We start from the raw sequence: 22519 nt of genomic DNA on the forward strand, positions 1-22519 counted from the left end.
TTGTGTTTCCAATTTTTCACTGTTATAAATAACGTGGTGATGAATATCCATGTACATAAATCTTTGTGCCCCGTACTGATAATTTTTGTAAGGTAAATTCTTTGACATGAAATTGCTGGTCCAAGGAAAATAAATATTTGTAAAACTCTTTGTACATAATGATCACGATAATACCATTTATTAGACTTTCTATATGCCAGGCACTGTGCTGTAATCTCATTTAATCCTCACAGTAAATTTAGGAGATAAGTAGTATTAATATCTACATTTTTCTCAGGGAAACTGAGGCTCATGCCCAGAAAATGGTTAATACCTGACAGCAGTGGGCAGACCCAACATCTGAGTCCAGGTCTGTCTGTCCAACTTCATAGCTCCTGGTCTTAATCCCTGTGTTATATTGCCACTTCCTTATTGCCAAGACATCTTCCAAAAAAGATTATTACAATTTAGATCTCTACCAGCAATACATGAGCGTGCCTACTTCCCTGTGCTACTGAGGAGTCTTCGATTACGAGGGAGGCTGAACACATTTCTTCATGTTTGTTGGCCATTTGTGGATTGTCTGTTCACATCCTTTGCACAGAATCTATGTCTGAAATCTTTCCTTTTGAGAGTCAGATGATCTGAATTCTAATCACAGCTCTACCCCTAATTAGCTATGCCATGTCAGGAAAAAAATCGCTGCAGAGTTCTGAGTCTCCATGTCCTCTTGTGGAAAATGAGGTGGTTAAATTAAATAATCTCATGGGCCATCTCTCAAGTTTTGTGATTCCATCTGTTGGTCCCCCCATCACCTGTCCTTGTCACTGGACCATGTGGGAGAAGATAGGTGATCACCTATAACAGATGTCTTCATTTATGTATTTAAGGAAACCTCTACTCCAAGACATCTCTCCAGCCCTTGGGATTATGTGCCTGAAATCCCACCCTTCATTCCCTGGGGTTCCCGCGGTCTTCATTTGGCCGAGTCTCTCCTTCCTGGTTCAAGCTGTCATATTCTTTGGCTTCACTGGCATCCCTTTCTGATGGCTTGCTTCTGCTCAGATTCCTTCTCAGGTCCTAGAACATGCCATGACTCTCTTGCATCCAAACCTCTGAACATGTTATTCTCTCCCCTGTCTCTTTCTTCCTTTCTTTACTAAACGGAGTCCAAGTGCTGGAAAGCAGCCTAGCTAAAACTTGATACATGGGCTTAGAGTCAGTCATGGCAGGTTCAGGTTCAGTCAGTCAGTCAGGTTCTACCATGTATTGACTGCGTGACCTTGAATAATTTATGTATTCTTCTTCTTTTTTTTTTTTTTTAATTTTTAATTTTTTTTTAAAGATTTTATTTATTTACTTGAGAGAGAGACAGTGAGAGAGAGCATGAATGAGGAGAAGGTCAGAGAGAGAAGCAGACTCCCCATGGAGCTGGGAGTCCGATGTGGGACTCGATCCCGGGACTCCAGGATCATGATCTGAGCCGAAGGCAGTCGTCCAACCAACTGAGCCACCCAGGCGTCCCAATTTATGTATTCTTCTTAACCTTCATTTCCTCATCTGTATAATGGGGGGAATGATAGCATCTCCCAGTTAGGCTGCTGTGAGAAGGACGTGACAGAACACATGCCAAACTTGGCCCATGATGCTAGATTTTTTTGAGCTCTCAAGCACTTAATGTGTATGTCTATCATAGCATTTAGCATACTGCATTCTGAATATTCATTGTTTTTTCTCCATTCGTTAGCACCGTGTCTAGCACACTGTAGGCACTTAGCAGCTGTTTGTTGGGGGAATAAATGAAACACATTGCAAATACCTTTAGGAAACTGGCTTAGTGGTGGTTGTTTCATTTCCTATTGTTTTGCCGGTTTATTTATTTGTTTGTTGTACTAACACCATGTCAAAAATTGCTTTCCAACCTGACATGTAAGGAAACAAGATTAATGCCCTGAAATAATTAGAAGGTTAGGAACTAGGATGCCCAACCCAGACAGAGAGAAGGGCTCCAAATAGGGAGGTAAGAACATGTTGAAGACAAACTTGACATCTTTTGAGCTTTTGCTGTGGTTACTCTGTGAAGATCCCCCCTACTTTTCTCCCTCACTCTGGCAGAACCTTCGGCCATGTGAGTTTTTTATGGGCAGGTTCAAATCCATCCATACCTAGAGATATTTCATGTTACCTGCTTACCCCTGAATGTCTCAACCCAGCTTCACAGAGGAAATGAGCAATAAAATATCTCAAACCAGAGATTGTCATTAAAATAAAAAAAGCAATAAAAAAAGAAAAAGCAAACATGTTTAGGAAATGTACTGGCTGGGAAGGTGGCCAGGGGCTAGAGATAGCAGAGAAACCAAGGAGAAGTATATACGAAAAGAGAGAGGTCTACACGCTTATTGAAAATTGAGATGTCTTTGGGGGAAGAAAAATCGATACGGGCTATGAATCTTTTAGTATGGACTTGCGGTGAAAAAGCATTGCAGCAGTTTGTGTGTATGTGTGTGTGTGTTTTAAAGGATTTAAAAATAATTATCTATGCACATTAGCTGGTGTTTCTTTAAAGGGGGGTGGAAAAACCCTCACAAGTACAGCATTTCAAAAAGATTTGAAAATAGCAAAATTGCCGTCCACGTGTAAATGGATGCCTGATCCTTCCCTAAAGTGCCCCACAGGTTGATCATCAGTTCTGAGAGCCTCAGACATGGGGTCCTCATTAATCAGTTCTGGGACTCACAGTAAATGCCTAGTCGGTTTTAGGAAAACAGCAGCATCTACATTCCCTCACACCCCTCCAATTCCCCAAACCCAACCAATCTTTCTAATGCCTTTGGAGAGCGGTGTGTATTTTGTTGAGTTATGCCTTAGAAACATAATGCTCTTTACTTATCTGTTGCCTCCCCATCTCCCTTGTGGTTTTCATCAGGTCTTCACTGTCCATGACCTTTCAAGACTGCACATTACCAATACCTCGAGTGCAAACTCGAGGCATTCAGGCAAGATGAAGAACAAAGAGAGTTTGCTGGTGGAGGCAGGTCATCTACCAAACACACCGGACTAAATTTCTGACTTGAGAAATCAAACCTCATGGCCAGTCAAAGAATTACTCACGATATGGAAAGATACAGCCCAGGCTTCTGGATGTTTCCATTCTTCCTGAGTGTACATGGAGTGACATATTCTTTTGACATTTGATACAAGCATTTTCAAAAATATTTTTCTGTTGCTAGTTTCCAGTGTTTCCCCCTCCATCTTGATCCACTTTGGATGATTATTCTATAAAGTGTTAAAGAAAATAGATGTCAGGATAAGAGTTTGAAAGGGACTAGAGGAAATGCACCCCCTTTGACTCTGTCTAGAATTCTCTCTTCTTCTTGATGTCACTAGCATCTACTCATCTTGAAGACCCAGCTCAAGTACCAGTTCCTGGGAGAATTGCTCCCTGACTCTGCAGTCTCTGTTAGACATGGCTCCTCTGAGCTTCTAGAACCTTCTCCGGCCTCTCTGGTATCATCTTCCCTTGTAGACCTCACAGTTCTAGGTGGCAAGTAGCAGACTTTTCCTATCTCCATCCCCAGTGCAGTACCTCACCGATATTTATTAAATGAACAATTAAAGGAGTGAATGGATGGTCGGGTGGATGACTATTCAGAGAAGGAAAGGTTAAAAAAAAAAAAAAAGTGGCAGGTGGTAAGCAGGTTTCAGAAAGTGAGAAATAAGAGAGCCAACACTCATTCAAACAATTTATACACGACGTCCTGAAGTGAAATCCATTTTTCAGACTCCACTGAGAGATCTGTTAGACAGATTTTTGCCCAAAGTATATGTCAGTTCTGAGTAAACCACAGTCCCAGTTAAAACTGTGAAAGGAGGAAGAGCTGTGAGCTACATCCAAGCACATAGTTATAGCAGCTTGCTTTAAATACAGTGATAGCTGCGTTTTTCAGAAATTTATCCTGGAAAAAAAGTCCAAGAAAAAAATCTATTTCTGTTATTTTTAAGTGTAAATATTCAAATGCGTGCATTATCCTACAGCGAAGCAGAAGCATCTGAGCGATCTGTGGCCGTGAAAAAAGCTTGGGTGGCGGGAGCAAAGACTGACTTGCTTGGTGGTGGTTTGAGCACCCAATGTTCCCCACCCACCCACCCAACGGTTTCCTCTACTTTCCCTTCTCCTAGAACTTGTAAATTCCCTTTGAAAGAATGCCATTGTTATTACATTCCTCGCAACCATTCAATTTCAGTTGAAGATCAGTTAAATGAACTTTAATTAGCTACTGAGGAACAAGGCACTGAAAGACCCGCTATCACACACATCCCCTTTGTACTGGTCCAAGGGGAACAGGTTAAGTGTTGACAGAAGAAGGTGCTTTAATGGCCTCGTGCACGCCTTGCATGGCTGTTGGGATAGTCCTCCTCCAACTCAGAGCTGGTTATCTCCCTCCCTACCCCTTCAGATGCTTCCCATGACTCTGTCTCCTACAGAATAAATACCACATTCCATAATGTAAAATCTAGCTTACCCAAACAAGGATGCCCACTGCCCCACCCCCACCTCACCCCAACACCCCCACTCAGGGAGTAAATTCTCTCAAGCATTTTTACCAGGGCGAGAGCATAGAGACCATACTGGTCAATTAGAGATAGCTCTTCTTTAAAAATCTGAAAGAGTTTGTAAAATCAGAGTGACAGTCAGAAGGGATTATTGCACAATTTCCCAAAAAACTATGGCTGATCTCTATACACAATTACCGAACAGCATGTTAACAAGCTTCCACTGAAACAAAGCATGTAACTGACACGATCCACAGTGTTCTATAGCGCAACCGTGGTGGTGACCGTTCTATCCTCAGTCAGCATCCTCTGTTTCTGTGGTCATTGTTCTTGGCTCCCACCACTGCTGTTCACTTCTGGAAATCTAAGCATGTCCACCTGATACCTGTCACCTTCTTGGGTTGTCACACTATCTCACCTGTAGTGCCTCAGACCTTAAAGCTCAGTCTTCCTGCCTCATCTCCAGAGGGTCCATCAACTACCATGAATACATCTTGATCATTCACTCCTATTTCTTATTGTTCTTGGTTCTGAACAACTCCTACGAGGCACTGAAACAGCAGGTCCAGCTTACGGGATCTGGGGACAATGGATTCGGCCAGAGTTCGGTGTTTGGCCATTTCATGCCTGCTGCTCCTGGGCCACGTTACCAGGCCTTCAGAACCTCTCAATACTGGATTCTTCCTGCCATTCCCTCCCATATGCCGTTACCTCCCTCTTCGTGCACCTGCCCTTGGGGCCAGCGTGATCACGTCTCAGTGTGATCATTTCTGTTGTTCCACATTTGTATCTGTAATGAGAGCCCCTTCCTGAGGGCTTGTTATGTGTCATGTGCTTTTAGGAAGGAAACAGGAGTAGATTTAGACTGGGGGTTAAATTTGGGCTCTGTCACCCAATACCCCAGTGACCTTGGGCAAGTCTTTCAAAGCTTTTAATTCCAAAAGTAGGAATTAACAGCTACTCATGGTATTGGGATAGATACGTGTATATGCGTATGTTTTATAAAATTGTGTATGTGTGTGTATATATATATGTGTGTGTGTATATATATATGTGTGTATATGTGTGTATATGTACATATATGTGTGTGTGTATATATATATGTATATATGTGTGTGTGTATGTATATATAATTGCTCACCTCTTGCCTTCATGTTTAGAGTCTTTCCTTTTACTGTTTCTTCCTTACCCTGGAATGCTATTTGCCTCCATCCTCCACCAGTCAAAACCCTACTCATATCTCAAAGTGTAGTTAAAACACCACATTTTCTAAGAAGCTTTCTGAAACCTTGCATATTGATTTCCCATGGTTCCCACCTCTCCCTATTTATATACTTGGTACGCTGGGTTTTCCAGGGTCCATAGACCTGGTCCAATAACAGAGCCACAACAGTTTTTCTCCAGCCACAACCAGGTTTTCTCCAGTCCCGTCCCTGAAGCTGCAGGAACATCTCCACCCAATTTCCTTTGCCCAACTACTTCTTGCCTCAAGGAAACATTTTATAACCTCTCAGACGACCTTGACCCTAACCTCTTTGTATTTTCCCAATTCTGTACTTTTCCTTTGCAGCACTTACTCAATGAAATAATCCCTCATACAAGTAGGAGTTAACATCTGTTTGCCCCAAGCAGATCAGAAGCCATCTGGGGCAGAAGCCAGTATTTGACTGGTTGGTCTAGTTCAGTGCCTGGCACGTAGGGGATGCCCAGCCAAGACTGGGTTATAAACTGAACACAGCCTCCATGGGTGCCTTAGGCTCATTCATCCACAGTTAGCCCTGCTCTCCAGGCTCGTTCATTTCCCTCCTATCCTGCTCTGCCAGCCATGATGCTGCCAGTTGCTGTGAGGGCAAAATTGCCGACATCCGCCAAAACCTCTCAAAGGGCCCTTGGCCTTTGGCAACCTGAGGCCACCAGGATGCCACTGAGGATCACAATGGCAGACGCACATGTTCCTCTCCTATGTCTTCTTTGATCCAGCTCTGGCTGGACTGTCCAGTTGCTCGAAATCATGGGTCTGTGCCTTGCCCATAGGCGTTCCAACCACAACCCAAGTGGGAGACGAAATTGTTGCCCCAGCAAGGAAACAACGTGAACTTGAGCACTGGACATGAGACTGATGGAAAGACTGTGTCCCCTCAGGCCTCACTCCTTAAAACTCAGGATGTGACTAAAGGCCATGTTGTGCTTAGCCTGTCTCTTCTTCTCTGACCTGGAAGCACTGAATTTGCAGCCATGTTCTACATCACCCTGCCCTCTCCTCTTAGAGCGATTCCTTCCCCAAAAGCCTCTCGGTTCACTGAGCATAAAGCCTTCTGCACGTGGCCCTCACAGGCACGCTGAGATCGTCTGGTTTCCTGCCACACATTCACAGCACTTAATATGCTCCCTGTTTAATTCTAGTCTCCATATCTATCTCCCCTAGACTTTAAATTCCTTTAAGAAAGTGAGTGGGTCTTCTTTGTCTTTGCATCTCTCTCTCTCTCTCTTCCTCCCCAGCATCTCCTGCTCAGCATCTAGCCCAGGTTTTGCACCTACTAGTTGCTTAATAAATATCTGTTGCATGGATGACAGAATCGGCAGATGAGTAGTTATCAAGGGAGAGCTGGCTGTGCAGAGATCCGTAGAGTCTGCATGAAACCTCAGGAGGGCACACGGGGAAAGGGAAGGGCTGCAAGCAAAGGTGATGCCTCTTCTGTCTGACAGCTGAGTCTGTGTCTGAACGTTCTCCTCATTCCTCTTGTTCCCGGTGATGAAAAGGAAGGAAGGAAGCAGTAGATCTCTGCCTTACGCGGCTTTTGCAAAAATCGATACCTTCTGTTTACAAATTTTTTCCTTTCCACTTATGTAGAGGTCTTTCAAAGAGAAAAAGAAGTAGAGAGGAAGGGAGAACCTGAGACTTACGGTGAGGGAGAGGTCAACACAGACTGCCCAGATTGGTTGGCCATATGTTTTAGACTAGCTACTGTCACTCCAGTGTCCCCAAGATCAGGTCGCAAGGCTTTTTACTCCCCTGATGGAGGCACACATTTTTTTTCCTGAGGCTGAAGCTTTTCGAAAATACATTTGTCTAGGAGGGTAGCTATTTTTTGAGTCCCGTGTTTGCATGCACAGTCGTTCCGTTCTACTAGACACAGTTTACCGCCATTATGCAATAAGTCTTTCACTTCTTCAGAAACATATCGTCTATTTTTACAGTTCCCACTCTCTGTGGCGAATGTTAAAGCCCCAGAAGGAGCGTGCTTAGAAAGTAAGGATTTATGTACCAGCCACGCTAGTGCTCAGGCCTCCAGAGTGTGTCTCCTTCATGGTTTTGTGGGTGATGTGGATGATGGGAACTTATTTAACTTATACTTGACCTGAGTTTCCTAATTGGAACATGATCTTTGTCTCAGTATAAGTGGGCATTCTTTATAGCTGAAAGCTTGAAGGCTTGGATTTCTATACAGCAGAAAAAATAAATGTCTCCTTCCTCTCATTCCTTTTTTTTTTTTTTTCAACATTGAAATTAAACTCTGTTTTCCACTGGCTGCTGCACTAACCCCCAGTGAGAGGCCCTGATTCAGAAGCTAAGCCTCCTTCTGAAAAATGGACACAAAAATAACAGCTTCAACATCGAGTGTATATGAATTAATGTGTTGTGTTTCTTAAACCTTTAGAGAAATGGAAGCTCTGAAATTAAAATAGTGAAATATGAGTCCTATCTGGCCTCAGCCATCCTCCTGATTTACTGGGGGTGCTTACACCTTTGTCTATGCCTTATGGTTCCCCATCTGAGAAAAGAGGTGCCAGATTTCAAGGTAGGTAACAATCTGACATAAATTCTCAAGCACAATAATGTTCTTTCTCTGTTGGGGTAAAAATAGGACATATATATGGGAAGCAGCACAGAAAATGTGACCCTAATTTCTCATTGAATTCCACAGAACCTTTTCAAACAGTGTCATAATCCTATCCACTGAAGGAAGAAGGTTTAGGGGAAGTACAAATTATCCTTGACTTTCAGATTTACTGCTCATGGTTTCAAATATTTGAGTGTGTCACTTTCTCCATCAATGCCATGTGCTTGGTGATCCCCTGACATTTCTAACACTCTAACACTCAGTTTGGAGGAGGAGTTTGCATTACAAAACTTGCCTCATGAGGTAAGCAAAATTTAGCGGTCTGTAAATCATTGCCCTTCCCTGTTGGTTCCCTCCGTTCTCTTCCCTCTCCAGGACGGATTCAGAACTTCCTGATCCAGCCTCCATGTGTCTAATAAAAATGTGTGTGCAATGCTGGGGTGAAAGGCACAGCCCAGGGGACGTAGTCACTGGCATTATAATAGTGTCGTATGGTGACATATGGAGGCTCTGGTGAGCATAGCATCGTGTATAAACTTGTCAAATCACTGTGTCATACCCTGGAAATTCATGTGAACACTGTGTGTCAACTACACTCACAAATTTGTGTGACACAGAGGTAATTAAAAATTTCATAGTAGCCACGTTAAAGAATAGTAAAACCAGACTAACTTCAAACCATAATAGAGGGCGCCTGGGTGGCTCAGTGGGTTTAAGCCTCTGCCTTCAGCTCAGGTCATGATCTCAGGGTCCTGGGATGGAGCCCTGCGTCTGGCTTTCCATTCATTGGGTAGTCTGCTTCTTCCTCTCCCTCTGCCTCTCTCCCCATGCTCCTGCTCTCTCTCTCTCTCAAATAAATAAAATATTTAAAAAGAAAAAAAACAGTAAAAAGAAAGAGGTGGAATTCATTTTAATACTATATGTAATGTTTAAAACTATATGCAAACAAAGATCATTTCAACATGTACTCAATATAAACATTTTAATGTGATTTTTGCGTTCTTCTTTTTAATACCGTGCCTCGGAAATCCAGCGTGCATTTTTTTTCCCTTATGGCGCATCTCAGCTCAGATGAGCCTCGATTTCAAATGCGGAACAGCAGCCCGTGGCTCGTGGCTGCCTTACTGGGCAGCACAGATGTGGCTTGTGACTGCAGGAAGTTCTGTTGGACAGCACATACCCAGTCCATTCATGAGGATTTTTATCTGGACACGTGTCTTTCTGCAGAAGGCATCACCTGTCATCTTTACTTTCCAAAGAGCCTCAGGCGGTGTCTTTCTAGTCAGCATAACAAGAAAGCCCATTTCTGACTATTTGGACCTGTTTTTCCTCGTCTCCAATTACACTGCGGGTCCCTGAAAGTGAAGAAAACCCAGTCAGACGCTCTCCCGGAAAACACCTGTGCTGCCTGCCTCGCGAAACTTCTCAGCTGGAATGAATTAGCGTCTCATTCCTTTAAGCTCCCAAGTCGCGTTCTAAAAGGGCCTGACTTCCACCCACCGCCAAAACTGCTCCCCCAAGGTCTCTGGAAACGGAGGCCCTGGTTGCAGCATTTGCCAGCTCGCGGCTGGTGAAGACACCCCCCCCCCCCCGGACAGCCATCGCAAGCCACCAACGTGACCCATCTGATCATTGAGGTGGGGAGAGATGCTCGCTACCAGCAGGAAAGGATGACCCTCCCGGTCACCAGAGCACAGTGGAGTGTTTCTGGGATTCCCCCCATTTTCAGGAATCTCTAGCACGTATCACAGAATATGCTTTCCATGCAAAGTGAAAAATGTCCCAAGGCTTCCGTGTGTTGGGTAAAAGTGAGATCATAAGCATGGTTGAGTTTAGTAAGAAGGCTCACGGCTTAACACAATATCTAAAAGATTATCAGTGGGTCATTCTTCTATGTCACATCTGTACTCATAATTAACAATACAGATCTCATCACACCTAGATCTGTTGAAATGTAGCTGAAAGTGACAAGCGAGGTAAGTCAGACCGAGAAAGGCAGGACTGTTCGCCATTGTTCCCATGCACGATCTAAAACAGAGGACACGGTGGTGGTTACCAGGGGAGGGGAGGAGGGGGGTGGGGGCTGGGGGGTTGGGCAGGGGTCAGAGGGATGGCTTTTACGGAACAGACTTGAAATCAGTAGTATAGAAGCCGCAGGGCTCTCAGGCACAGAATAATAACTATAGACAATAAAGTTGTACTATAATTATGTGCTGTGATAAATATCACTGCTTGGGCAGTCATGTAACAATATATAAATGGATGGACAAAACTTGATGTAGACCTTAAACTTCCACAATGTTACATGTCAAATGTATCCAATAATTAAAAGAAAAAAAAGTGCTGCAAGTGAAATCAGCTTTCATTAGCACCTTTTCCTTCTGGTCAGGTGACAACTGGACTATCCATTGTTCCATAGAAAGAAACAATATCAAATACATAAAGAGCTTGAGGATTTATCTGAATTTCTCATTGACCCATTCTTCCAGAAAAAAAAAAAAAAAAAGAGTGTCCTTTGCAAGGCTGAAATGGTATTAAGGCAACATAGTCCATCTTAAATGGGACATGTAGAGTGTGGAATACTAAGTTACAGTCTGAAGTACCTATGAGAAGCCATAGGGTCTGGGGCAAACCCTTTGAAACTAGGAAGGGCCTCATCTTCCTCAACTGTAAAACTAGGGGCTGGACTAGCTCGGTGTTGCCCAGATCTTACTCATTCTTATATATGACCATCACTATTTTTGTCATTTCTGTATGTCACCTGCACTCTTATTTTCTCTGTATTTTTCTTAAAACAGCTCACACATTTTACCTAACTACCAAGCCTTTTCCTAAATAGTAACGTCTATAAAATCATAGCCTCGATTCACCGGTTATTTTTTCTCTAATACACATTGATAGACAAATGTAAGTCTCAACTTAACCATGGCGTGTGTAGCTCCTAAAATTGTCCAATGTGCCGCATGTGGTTAGCATCCTGTGGATAACGGGATCTCTGTGGGGCCCACAGCCTTGTTGGTTTGCAAGCCAAATCATAATTTCAGTGCCTTCAGCGCTCGCTGTGGAAATTTCAGGATTGATTCATACTGCGGTGACACTTGTCAATCAAAATGAGTGAAACTAATGGTACGGTTGTCCAGGCCTCTCATTAGAGATAAAAGGTGGTTTGAGACTTCTATTCTGAAATGCATTTGCTACTACACCAATATAACTTTCTCGTTCCATCAAACAGCAGAAAGATCTGATCAAAAATTTAAATGAACGCATTTTGCATATAATATTTTGTCTCTCACTATTAAGCTCAGTAAATAGGTTGAAATCTGCATATAAATCACTTATATTTGCCTGCTTGTCTCTATGGGGGTTGAGGCAATGGTGTTTTAAATATCATGTGAAATCTGTAAGAGCTTGCTGGGCACAGGAGAGACTATAGAATTATTTTTATTTAAAAAATTAGGAACTAGGAAGCAGGACTTTCTTTAGAGTTGATGTGGCTTCAATAATTTCAACCAGATGAACTGTTGTCAACAATTTGCATTTAAAATATAATTAATTATGTTAGTCTGCCTGTTATTATACTAGGAAATTGAGATACCATACATGTTTATAATAGGAAATTTCTCAATTGTCTTTTTTAATCCACTATGAAGCTACACATTTATTTCCACAGGAGGAGGGAGAAACAAATCATGCGGCTAAAGTAATACCAGTCTTTTCTAGGATTATGAATCAGTGGATGCTTTGTGGGATTAGTGATTTCTCTCCTCAAATGAAAACCAGATGGGCAAAGCCAAAAAAGTAAACAGTTAAGGGAAAAAATTGGCAGAAATAGTCACATTTGATAATTACATTTGTTTTCCTACCTTCTCTTATGTAACGAGATAGTCAGGAACTCGATTTATAAGATAATGTAACTCCTGAGCTCTGATTTGACCCCATAAAAGTTCAGATTCTATTTTGTTTGGGAATGATTAGGTAACAATATGATAATTGGGTAACTGTTTTTATTAGAAACAGAAAATTCTTGTCCACAAAAAACTTTCAGACATGCTCGTTCTGTTGTTCATTTAAATGTATAATAATAAATTTCTGTTTATGGTTCTATATAAAATATAGAATAAGCAAATTTAGCATCTGCCCTGTATGATGAAGTATGTGGAACATCTACATAATTACTGAACCATACATTTTAGTAATATTCAATGTTTTACCCCCCAATGCAAGGATCTAATTTATATCTACTTTTGAACTCGAGAGTAGAAAGTTATGTTAATCACTCCGTGTTTTAGAGAACGTGAAACTGAAGAAATAAGACACAGTTTGCTATTAACCTAGGCAATTTGTCTGGAATCCCAGATGCATTGGCTCACCTGTTCACCTACATTCCGTGACAATTTTCATGAGTCGAGGTCTGTGCTGAGCTCTCTGCAAGCATTAGCCCATCGTTCTCCCCACTTTTCGAAGGAGGGGACTGAGGCTCTGTGGGGCTAAGGCGATTGTCCGACTGCCCGGCCAGGTTGTGGACAAGTTGGGTTTGAACAGAGACACAGTCACAGGGCTGTATTCTTGACTTCCTCCTCCTATCCGAGCTCTGGCCTGGGTGCTGGGAACTCAGTAAGCTGTGGATGCTAGGTTTCTGGAGATAACGCAGCCCTTCACTTAGAACTGGGGAAATCTAGATTTGGAAGATGCCATGGAAATCTTCTGGCCAAACTCCATTTTATCCCAGATAAGAAAACAGTGGTTTAGAAGGGTGTGTTACTCTCCGTGTATATGGTAGATAAATGTATAGATATACATGTAAAGATAAAAATTATGAATCAGTTACTTAAAATGCTGATACTGTCCTTTACTAAATACCGCAGTATCTTTGTAACTTGAATATGTATAAGCTAGTACTTTGGTCTATTCTTTGCTCAAACATATGGTAAGAATACGGGTGTCAGTGAGTATTATAACTACGGCTAAAATAGAGATTAAAAAATGAAATAACAACTCTGGTTTATTTAGTTCAACAAATATAAAGTGAGTGTCTCTGTGCTGACTACAGACATAAGGCTGGGTATATAATGATGGACTCGACATGCTGGGCGCTTGTCCTCATGGCCGTTACCATGCAGTAGGAGGAACAAGATAATTAATGTGGTTACTGTGCAGTGCTAAGGGAAGGTTCAGAGTGTCATTGGCACATAGCAGGGACACCTACCCCGGTGAAGGGGCACCAGGGTTGGAGGGAGCGTTGGGGAGAGGGCAGGAAAGAGAAAGGCGATCCAGATGGAAGGATATTCGTGTGCCAAGATCTCTTGAGAGATATCCAGAGCTGTTTCGGATAATCATGGCAGATTTGTTCCATTTGCTTCTCTACTTGCCACTTTGCCCCTGACTCTCTAACAGGAGACTCATCGGCAGAGCCCACATTCGTGAGTACCAGTGTGCTCTCTGGCTGTTGGCTGGATTCGGCCAACGGGGAGCCCCAGGAGATCTGGGTGGAGGAAGGTGACGGTGTTCAGGTCCTTGTAGGGTGGTTTCTGGTTCACGGGTGGTGTTCTAGAACACTTCACCTAACCCCCTCCTCCAGCATCCTGGAACTGCTCCCTCCTAGAGGCGATAACAGCCCTCCGGCACTGAGCTCTCCCGGAGCTTCCCTATACCTCCACCCATCACTTTGTACAGTCCCTTTGTTAAGTCTTCCTTGAAGTTCCCAATTCTCTGTACAAGGACTCCTGAAGGGAAGAAGCAAGAGTGAGGAATGGTGTTGATCGGTGAGGTAGACGGGGGTAGAGTCACGAGTTAGTTTATAATCCAGATTAACAAAGTTGGGAATGTAGCCCAAGGGTCGCTTGGGCCCAGATCAGGGAGAACGTCAGAGGCCCGAGGTAAGATTTTGGATTTTATTCTTAGAAGGCTGGCAAGGCATTGGAGAATCTTCCCTAGAAAAGTCACAAGATCAAACTGATCTTTTCCAAAGATCACTTTGGCTGCTGAGCGAAGAACAGGCTGTTGTGGCAAAGGGTGGGGACCGCAAGACCCTGTGGGAGGGGAGTGTCCCCGCCCCAGTGAGATACTGGCTGATAGCTGGCAAGGTCATGAGAAATGGTTAAATTCTGGATCTGTTTCGAAGCTTCTGCTGACAAGGCATACTTTTAGTATGTGGTAATGAGTTCTGGGAATATAATGAACTAAAGTAAACATGATTGGGGACGCCTTGGTAGCTCAGTCAGGTAAGCATTTGACTCCGTCTCAGCTCATATCTTGATCTCTAGGTTGTGAGTTCAAGCCCTGTGTGGGCTCCACTCTGGGGATGGAGCCTACATTAAAAAAAAAAAAATTAGGGGCGCCTGTGTGGCTCAGTCAGTTAAGCATCAGCCTTCAGCTCATGTCATGATCCCAGAGTCCTGGGATCAGGCCCCACATTGGGCTCCTAGCTTGGCAGGGAGCCTGCTTCTCCCTCTCCCCTGGCCCTTCCCCATTATTCATGCTCTCTTTCATGTGCTCTTTCAAATAAATAAATAAAACCTTTTATAAATAAATAAATAAAACTAACAAAGTTAATAAAATAAAATAAACATGAGTGTTGCCCTTCTGGGACTTCTATTGTAGTTGAGGTGTCAGACATTAATCAAACAATCACTCATATAAATGTAAAATTCTAACTGCTTAAGTGCTCGGGAGAAAAACCAATCCAGGACTCCCTGTGTATAGAGGGAAGCTGACTGGGTCAGGGGATGGGATGTTATCAAGGGAAACTTCCCCTTGGATCCAAAAGATCCATGTGCTCTGACAAGGTGGGCATGGGATGGGCGGAGCCTCTAGAGGCAGCATGTGCAAATGTCCTGGGGATGGGAGAGACTGTCTTCAAGGATGACATGGAGGGCGGGAGGGGGGGGCAGTGAGAGGGAATCTGTGGAGATAAGTCTATGGGAGAGAAATAGAGGTTAAACTTCAGATCGCATGCCTAAGAAATAATTGAAATATGGAAATCAAAAGGGAAGTTGAGATAATGTGTTGACATCATCTTACTGTTAGTTCAATTCAGGGACCAAAAGTGGGAGATGGGTGTGCTTTTCCCATTGATAAGCCATTGATATTATTTTATCAACTCTGTATTGATATTTCCTTCACTGAGCACACTTTCCTTGGGTAAAAAACATTTAAAGAAAAAAAAAATGATGTAAAAATGATGTTTTGAAAAGGGATTTGGTTTCTTTGTTACTTTATGGAGTCATCCCAAGAAGAGGCAGACCAGAGGGAGGGGTGACACGGGGTTCACGTTTAGATCCATTTCCTGCCTTGGGTTTACACTGTGGACTGGCTTGATTTCTTAATCTGGGGCTGTCTCTGCCCTCGAGCTCTGTTTTTCTTTGATTAAAAAAAAAAAACAACAACTAAAGTTTTTTTCACATAACATAAAATTAACCATTTAAAACTGGACAACTCAGTGGCACTGGTACATTCACAGTGTTGTGTAACCACCGCCTTGATCTTAGGTTCCAGATCATTTCCGTCACTCCAGAATAAAACCTTGGGCCTGTTAAGCAGCTCCTCTCCGTCCCCCACCTCCTCCCAGTCCACTAGCCATTTACCTCTTCTGGATGCTTCTTATAAATGAAATCATACAGTTTGTAACTCTTGCATCTGACTTCTTTCACATAATGTTGTTGACACTCATCCATATCGTGGCCCATATCATGGCAGGATCAGTACTTCCTTCCCTGCTGTGATTGAATACCATCGTGTGAATGTTTCAACTTTGGTTTTCCACTCATCTGCTGATGGCCCCTTGGGCTGTTTCCACCTTGTGACCATTGGGAATGATGCTGGGGTGAAGTGTGAACACTGGAGTACAAGTATGTTTGAGTCCCACTTTCCAGTTCTTTTGGGGAGATACCCAGGAGTCCCCATTCCTGGGTCCTATGGTGATTCTACATGGAACTTTTTGAGGAACCTGTCTTTGAGCTTTTTTGATTATTTCTTCGTTTGGGTTAGGTTGAGGTTCTGTGGGCCTCACCCAGTAGACCACTGACCCTACAACTGCATCTGATTGATTGGAACCCTGACCATGTTCCTGAAGGTTCACGCTACCTGTCCAACAGTTGGTTGAGCAGTTGCTGTCATCTTTGTTCCCACATGATTTATATCACAAAATTACATATTGAAAATGAAACTTCGCCTCCCAAGGGTCCTACTGTACATCAGAGTATGGAAGGTAGAAAGAGGCCTTGACACTAGGGAGATGGTGAAGTCCCTCCCCATGAAGAGGTCACTGAGTACAGTGTACATTGTTGGTGTCCAGTCATGTCTTCCAAGCCCATCCCCAGCTCCAGGTGCTATACTCCCTCGTCCAAAGGCTTTCTTTGGCCAACAGAGCCAACGCTTCCTCTGGAGGCAGGCTGGAAACACAGGAAGAATTCATGCTTTCCCCTCTCCTCCATGGCTCCCCTCCACGGCTCCCCTCCCTCAATGACTGCTGGCAATCTAGAGGCCTCCAGAGTTCCCCAGCTTGGCAATGCACCTTTCATTGGCTTCCTTCCCTCCCCTGTGCCTCTTCCCCAGACCCTTGCACACACCTGCTCTGCCATGTAAACTGCTTGTCCCAGAATCTTTGTCTCAACTTCTGCTTTGGGGGGGGTCCACACTAAGACAGTTAAGATGGTTAATTTTATGTGTCAACTTGGCTGTGTCACAATGTCCAGTTATTTGGTCAAACACTTCTCAGTGTTTCTGTGAAGGTGTTTTTTTGGATGAGATTAACATTTAAATAGTGGACGTTGAATTAAGCTGATCACCTTGGTGATAATGTGGGTGGGTCTCATCCATTCAGTTGAAGCTCTTAATAGAACAAAGACTCACCAGGCCTGAGAAGAAGGAATTCTGCCAATAGACTGCCTTTAAACTTGAGCGGCAACCTAAACTCTTTCCTGGGTCTTTAGCCTGCTGGCTTTATCCTGTAGATGTGGATTTACCAAGCTTCCATAATCACGTAAGCCAAGTCCTTAAGATCTCTCTCTCTCCCTGTCCATCTCTCTAACTCACTCTATATATACTAGCACTGTTCACAATACAGATACATATTCTGTGTCTCTGGAGAACACTGGCCAATAGAGTCAATGCATGACCTTGTTTTGCAAGCAGTGATTTGCATATGACCTTTGCTGCCCTGATTAGTGTCCAATGAGCTGGTGGCACGGGGGTGGGGGGAGGAGGAGAGCAGAGCGGAGAAGAGCACGGGTCCTGGAATCACTAGAGGGGTGGCTCCATTCACAGATCCCAAATCAGGCAACCCCAGCAGGTCTTTGAGGTCCCTTTGGGGCTCAACTTCATGTTTAAAATAGGAAAAGTAATAGCTTCCTTGTCCAACTCACATGGCTGCTGTGCAAATCAAATAAGACAGTGTATTTAAGCACCCTGAAAATGACAGGGGGCAAACACAAAGTATTAGGTATTATTTTTGATTGGCTTGTAATTCTGCCACACACATTCTTGAAAGAGCATACTGGCAGCAGTTTTGAAATAAACATGGGACATCCATTCACCCATTCACCTGTGCAAGCTGTCCTTTCTGTCTGGAATGGCTTTTCTCTTGCTACCTCAATTCTTTTTTTTTTTTTTTAAGATTTTATTTATTTATTTGACAGAGAGAGAGGCAGAGATCACAAGTAGGCAGAGAGGCAAGCAGAGAGAGAGGGGAAGCAAGCAGAGAGCTCTCTGCTCAGCAGGGAGCCTGATGTAGGGCTCGATCCTAGGACCCTGGGATCATGCCCTGAGCCAAAGGCAGAGGCTTAACCCACTGAGCCACCCAGGCACCCCATTTTTTTTTTTAAAGATTTAATTTATTTAGTCGACAGAGAGCTAGAGAACACAAGCAGGGGGAGTGGCAGAGGGAGAGGAAGAAGCAGGCGTCCCTCTGTGCAGGCAGCCTGATGAAGGGCTGGATCCCAGGACCCTGAGATCATGACCTGAGCTGAAGGCAGTTGCTTAACCAACTGAGCCACCCAGGCATCCTATTACCTTAATTCTTAATTTTGAGGCAGGGGAGGATGCTGGGGCAGAGGGAGAAAGAGGGGTCAAGAATCATGCTGTGGTCTCTGACTTGAACACGTGTGTGGATAGTGTTGGCATTAAACAAAAGAACAGAGCAACTTAGCGAAATTAAGTATTGAAGATGACTTCTCCATTTCAAGGATGCTATCTGACATGAGAGTACATTACCAAAGGAAGAATATACTTAGGTGTATGTGTGTATGGGGTGGGCAAGTGGGATGGTGAGTTTTAAATGGGGCCAGTTCCGTTTGCAGTGTTTATGGGAAATCTAAATGATGATTCACAAGATCACTACTCCAAATTGAGAAATAGGCTGGAAATAGAGATGCTAAGATGAGCGGCTGACAGTTTGTGTGCTACCCCATGTGTCAGACACTTTACTAGGCGTGTTATATGTATGATCTCAGTTAACCATGAAACAGTCCTGTGAGATCAGTCCTTTTATCGCAACCATTTCCAAGATTCCCTAGCTAGAATGTGCCTAATTTGGGGTTTAAAGCAAACCATGTGCCTACATTCATAGGGATATGTGAGTTTCTTAGAAAGAGGGCAGGCAGCGGAACTCTAGGGAATGGGGACATTTCCTGGTAGATCATGAGCAGAGGGTTTCCTAGAAAAGATGGACGGGCAGAGCTTGGTGAGAAGAAAGCTGTGTAGAAGCTGGCTTAATGATTTTGAGAGAGGAGCACGTTTCCAAAAATTGTTCACCTTTTGTAGGGAGACCAAGCGAAGCAGGAATGATACCCTAAAGTTGGATTTAGCAACTGGGAATGGTGTTGGTGTTGGTATCGGTGTTGAGGGCACAGGGACCTTCAGGGGGTGGGTAGATGTGGGAAGGGCTTCGGGCTCTGTCGTGGGCTTTCAAGCCAGGCAGGGTCACCTGGACTTTCCCAGGCTGAAAGCCACATCACTGACTTCTCTGATAAAGGAGGACCACTGATATTGTCACATCATTGATCTCTCTGATAAGGTAGTGTTGCCTCAGGCATGTTCTCTCCCCCACCCCCCTCAGCAATTTGTCATTTGCTTTATTTGGTCTTACCAGGTTCCCCGCTTCTCTGTAATAGTGTGACTTAGATCTGTCTTTGCTACAAGTGTGCAGCTTTGAATGATGAGTCTGTCTTTTCTTTTTCTTACCTTTAGTAAGTTTCATCTGACACCGGAGAGAAGACAAGATAAAGATAAATGGAAGCATGGAGATTGGGAAGTTAGGGCAGCTCTCGGTTTGTTTATCTTGGGAAACAGTTATGCAGAGGGGACGTTTTTTTCATTCAGTTCCTGGTTGCTGCATAGACCCAGATATAAATCAAGGTCTTCTCCCTCCCCAGTATACTCCCTCGGAGAGGAAGTTGTCGCCTTAAGTTAGAATCTTTACCAAGTCCCCCACGTTCCGTGGTGTCCTCTGAGTTGCTTCATCTTGAATCATAAATGCCATCGGGAGAAGATGGTGTTGGTTTCATATCCCAAGAGTGGTGAAGTTATGGCATCAGTGAAAAGGAAAAGGAACACTTTAACCCAGTTCTAGTAGTTACGAATAGTAAGATGACCTCCTGACTACCTGTGTTGGAAACCGTTGAGAATAAGCCTTTTAAAAACCACTTCAGGAAGCACAGTCAGTCAGATAAGAATAAATACTCTATGCCATCACTTACATGTGGAATTTTTAAAAGCCAGACTCATAAAAACAGAGGAGAATGGTGGTCACCAGGGGCTAAGAGGTGGGAGAATTGGGGAGATGTTGCCTAAGGATACAAACTTGCAACTAGGAGATAAGTAAGTTCTGGAGACCTAATGCACAGCAGAGTGATTATCGTCAATAATACTGTATTATAGGCTTCAAAGTTGCGAAGGGACTAGATCTTAATTGTTCTCACTGTAAAAAAACAATGATAATTATGTGACATGATAGAGGTGTTAGCTAACGGCGCAGAGGTAATCATACTGGGATGCACAGATTTATCAAATCGACATGTTGTACACCTTCAACACACACAATGTTATGTGTCATTTATATCTCAGAAAAGAAAAAAAAAAAAAAACAACTTTAAGAAGCACTTAATTAAAAGATTGCATTGTGGAGGTCCCAAGTAGTAAATGGCTACTTGTGGCTTAGGATACAATTTCCAAGGTCATTATTACACAGAGATTCCGAAAACTGTTTTATCTTAAACAATTTAGATGGAAACAAAGGTGATGGTTTCTGGGAAACTAAAAAACTCCAAAAGTGACTCCCATGAGGACGGAAATGGTTAAGTATATGAAGATAAGACAATTTTAGAGAAGATTGTTGCATGAGAGTTTGTAACATGAGATTTTAAATACACATAATGAAAGTATGTATTGTAAGTAGACAGCCATTTCATCTACATTTCCTAAAAGTTTATATTATATTTAAATTGCCAAAAGGCTTCTGTTTTATATTTTTCTCATGGAATATTGCCTTGTACACATTTGCCTTATATTGGGGTATATAAATTATTCCATAAGCCATGAACTCAACTGGGCTAAGTATTTGGGGCCCAAGATTCAAAGATCAGCACCTCTAAGTACAGCAAAGAAAGAGTTGGGCTACCCGAGTAAAAGACATTGCCTCTAAAGGCCGGCTCAAGCCTGTGTCTCCAGATAGCATAATGGATGGTCCATAACATGCCTCCTGAATTGATATGGTGTTGGCCCTGGTTGCTGGGCCGCATTGAGGCTAAAGGGAACTGTCTCATCCAAGGTCATGCTCCTTTTCCAGGGTAGTCCGCAACCAACAGCTGGGCATCCTGGTACAAAGGTCCAACCCCAGTACCCCAACTCAGAACAACTCTGGAGGGCCATCCCAGCTCCAGAGCTCCCCAGTGCAGCTGACTGACACTTAGTAGTGGCTACACTGTAGCTCTGCTTTGCCTTCTCCTACAGGTGTTCATCTCAAGAGCACTCTTGAGCACTCAAGAGCACCAAGTCAGTCTCCTGCATGCTAACTTCTGCCTCAAAGGAAGAGGGGAGCCCAACTTTGGAAGGGGTGAAGAATGTAGTGAAATTTATGAATATGATTCACTTGAGCCCACTGAATATAGACTTCTTTTTTGTCAGGCTACAAGAAAAATAGACAGGGAGTAAGCATCTTGCTTTTCCACACTGAAGTATGTTGGCCCTTGGGGGTGCGGCGAAGTGCCCGTAATATTTTTAAATGAGGGATGAGATGAAATTATCTCTTTATGAATCTAATAGTGCCAGTGAAGACATTTTTTATGTTAGCAAGTGACTTGCTTAACTGGTTTTCCTCCCTCATCATTTCAGGTCCCAATACCACAGTTGGTTTTGTTTTTGTTTTGTTTTTAATTGAAGTAGCGTTGACATAAATATTATATTACTTTCAGGTTTACAACATAGTGATTCAGCAATTACCTGCTTTATGAAATGCTTACCGTGGTAAGTGTAGGTAGCGTCTATCATCACACGAAGCTATTAATATATTATCGACTGTATTCCCCACGCTGTACTTTTCATCCTTGTGACTTCCTTATTTTATAACTAGAAGTCTGTACCTCTTCATCCCCTTCACCTGCCCACCCAGCCCTCCACCTCACTTCAGCTCCCCTCTGGCAACCACCATTTTCTCTCTTTATGAGTCTGTTCCTGTTTTGTTAGTCTGTTCATTTGTCTTGCTTTCTAGATTCCACATATAAGTGACTTATCTCACTTAGCATAGTACCCTCTAGTCCATCCGTGTTGTTGCAAATGGCAAGATCTCATTCTTTTTATGGCTGAATAATATTCCATTGTATATATACATACCACATCTTCTTTTTTTAAAATATTTTATTTATTTATTTGTCAGAGAGAGAGCACAAGCAGGCAGAGAGGCAGGCAGAGGCAGAGGGAGAAGCAGGCTCCCTGCTAGACAAGGAGCCCAATGTGGGACTCCCCTGACTCCGGGATTATGACCTGAGCCGAAGGCAGTGGCCCAACCAACGGAGCCACCCAGGCAACCCATAGCACGTCTTCTTTATCCATACGTCTACTGGTGGACACAGGATGCTATTGAAAATGAAGCTGCAATAAACATATGGGCACATATATTTTTTTTCAAATTAGTGTGTTCATTTTCTTCTGGT

The 22519-nt window shown here is 43.2% G+C and overlaps 1 long non-coding RNA gene across 1 annotated transcript in view; it reads left to right on the forward strand.

Annotated features, from left to right (window-relative positions):
* LOC131836778 (uncharacterized) overlaps positions 1-22519 on the forward strand; it is a 53082-nt gene that overhangs the window by 23455 nt on the left and 7108 nt on the right. Inside the window, exon 2 of the long non-coding RNA XR_009355768.1 lies at positions 21782-21833. This is a non-coding gene — a long non-coding RNA (uncharacterized LOC131836778). The remainder of the gene's footprint in view (positions 1-21781; positions 21834-22519) is intronic.

This window comes from Mustela lutreola, chromosome 7, assembly GCF_030435805.1.
Source record: "Mustela lutreola isolate mMusLut2 chromosome 7, mMusLut2.pri, whole genome shotgun sequence".
Classification (NCBI taxonomy): domain Eukaryota; kingdom Metazoa; phylum Chordata; class Mammalia; order Carnivora; family Mustelidae; genus Mustela; species Mustela lutreola.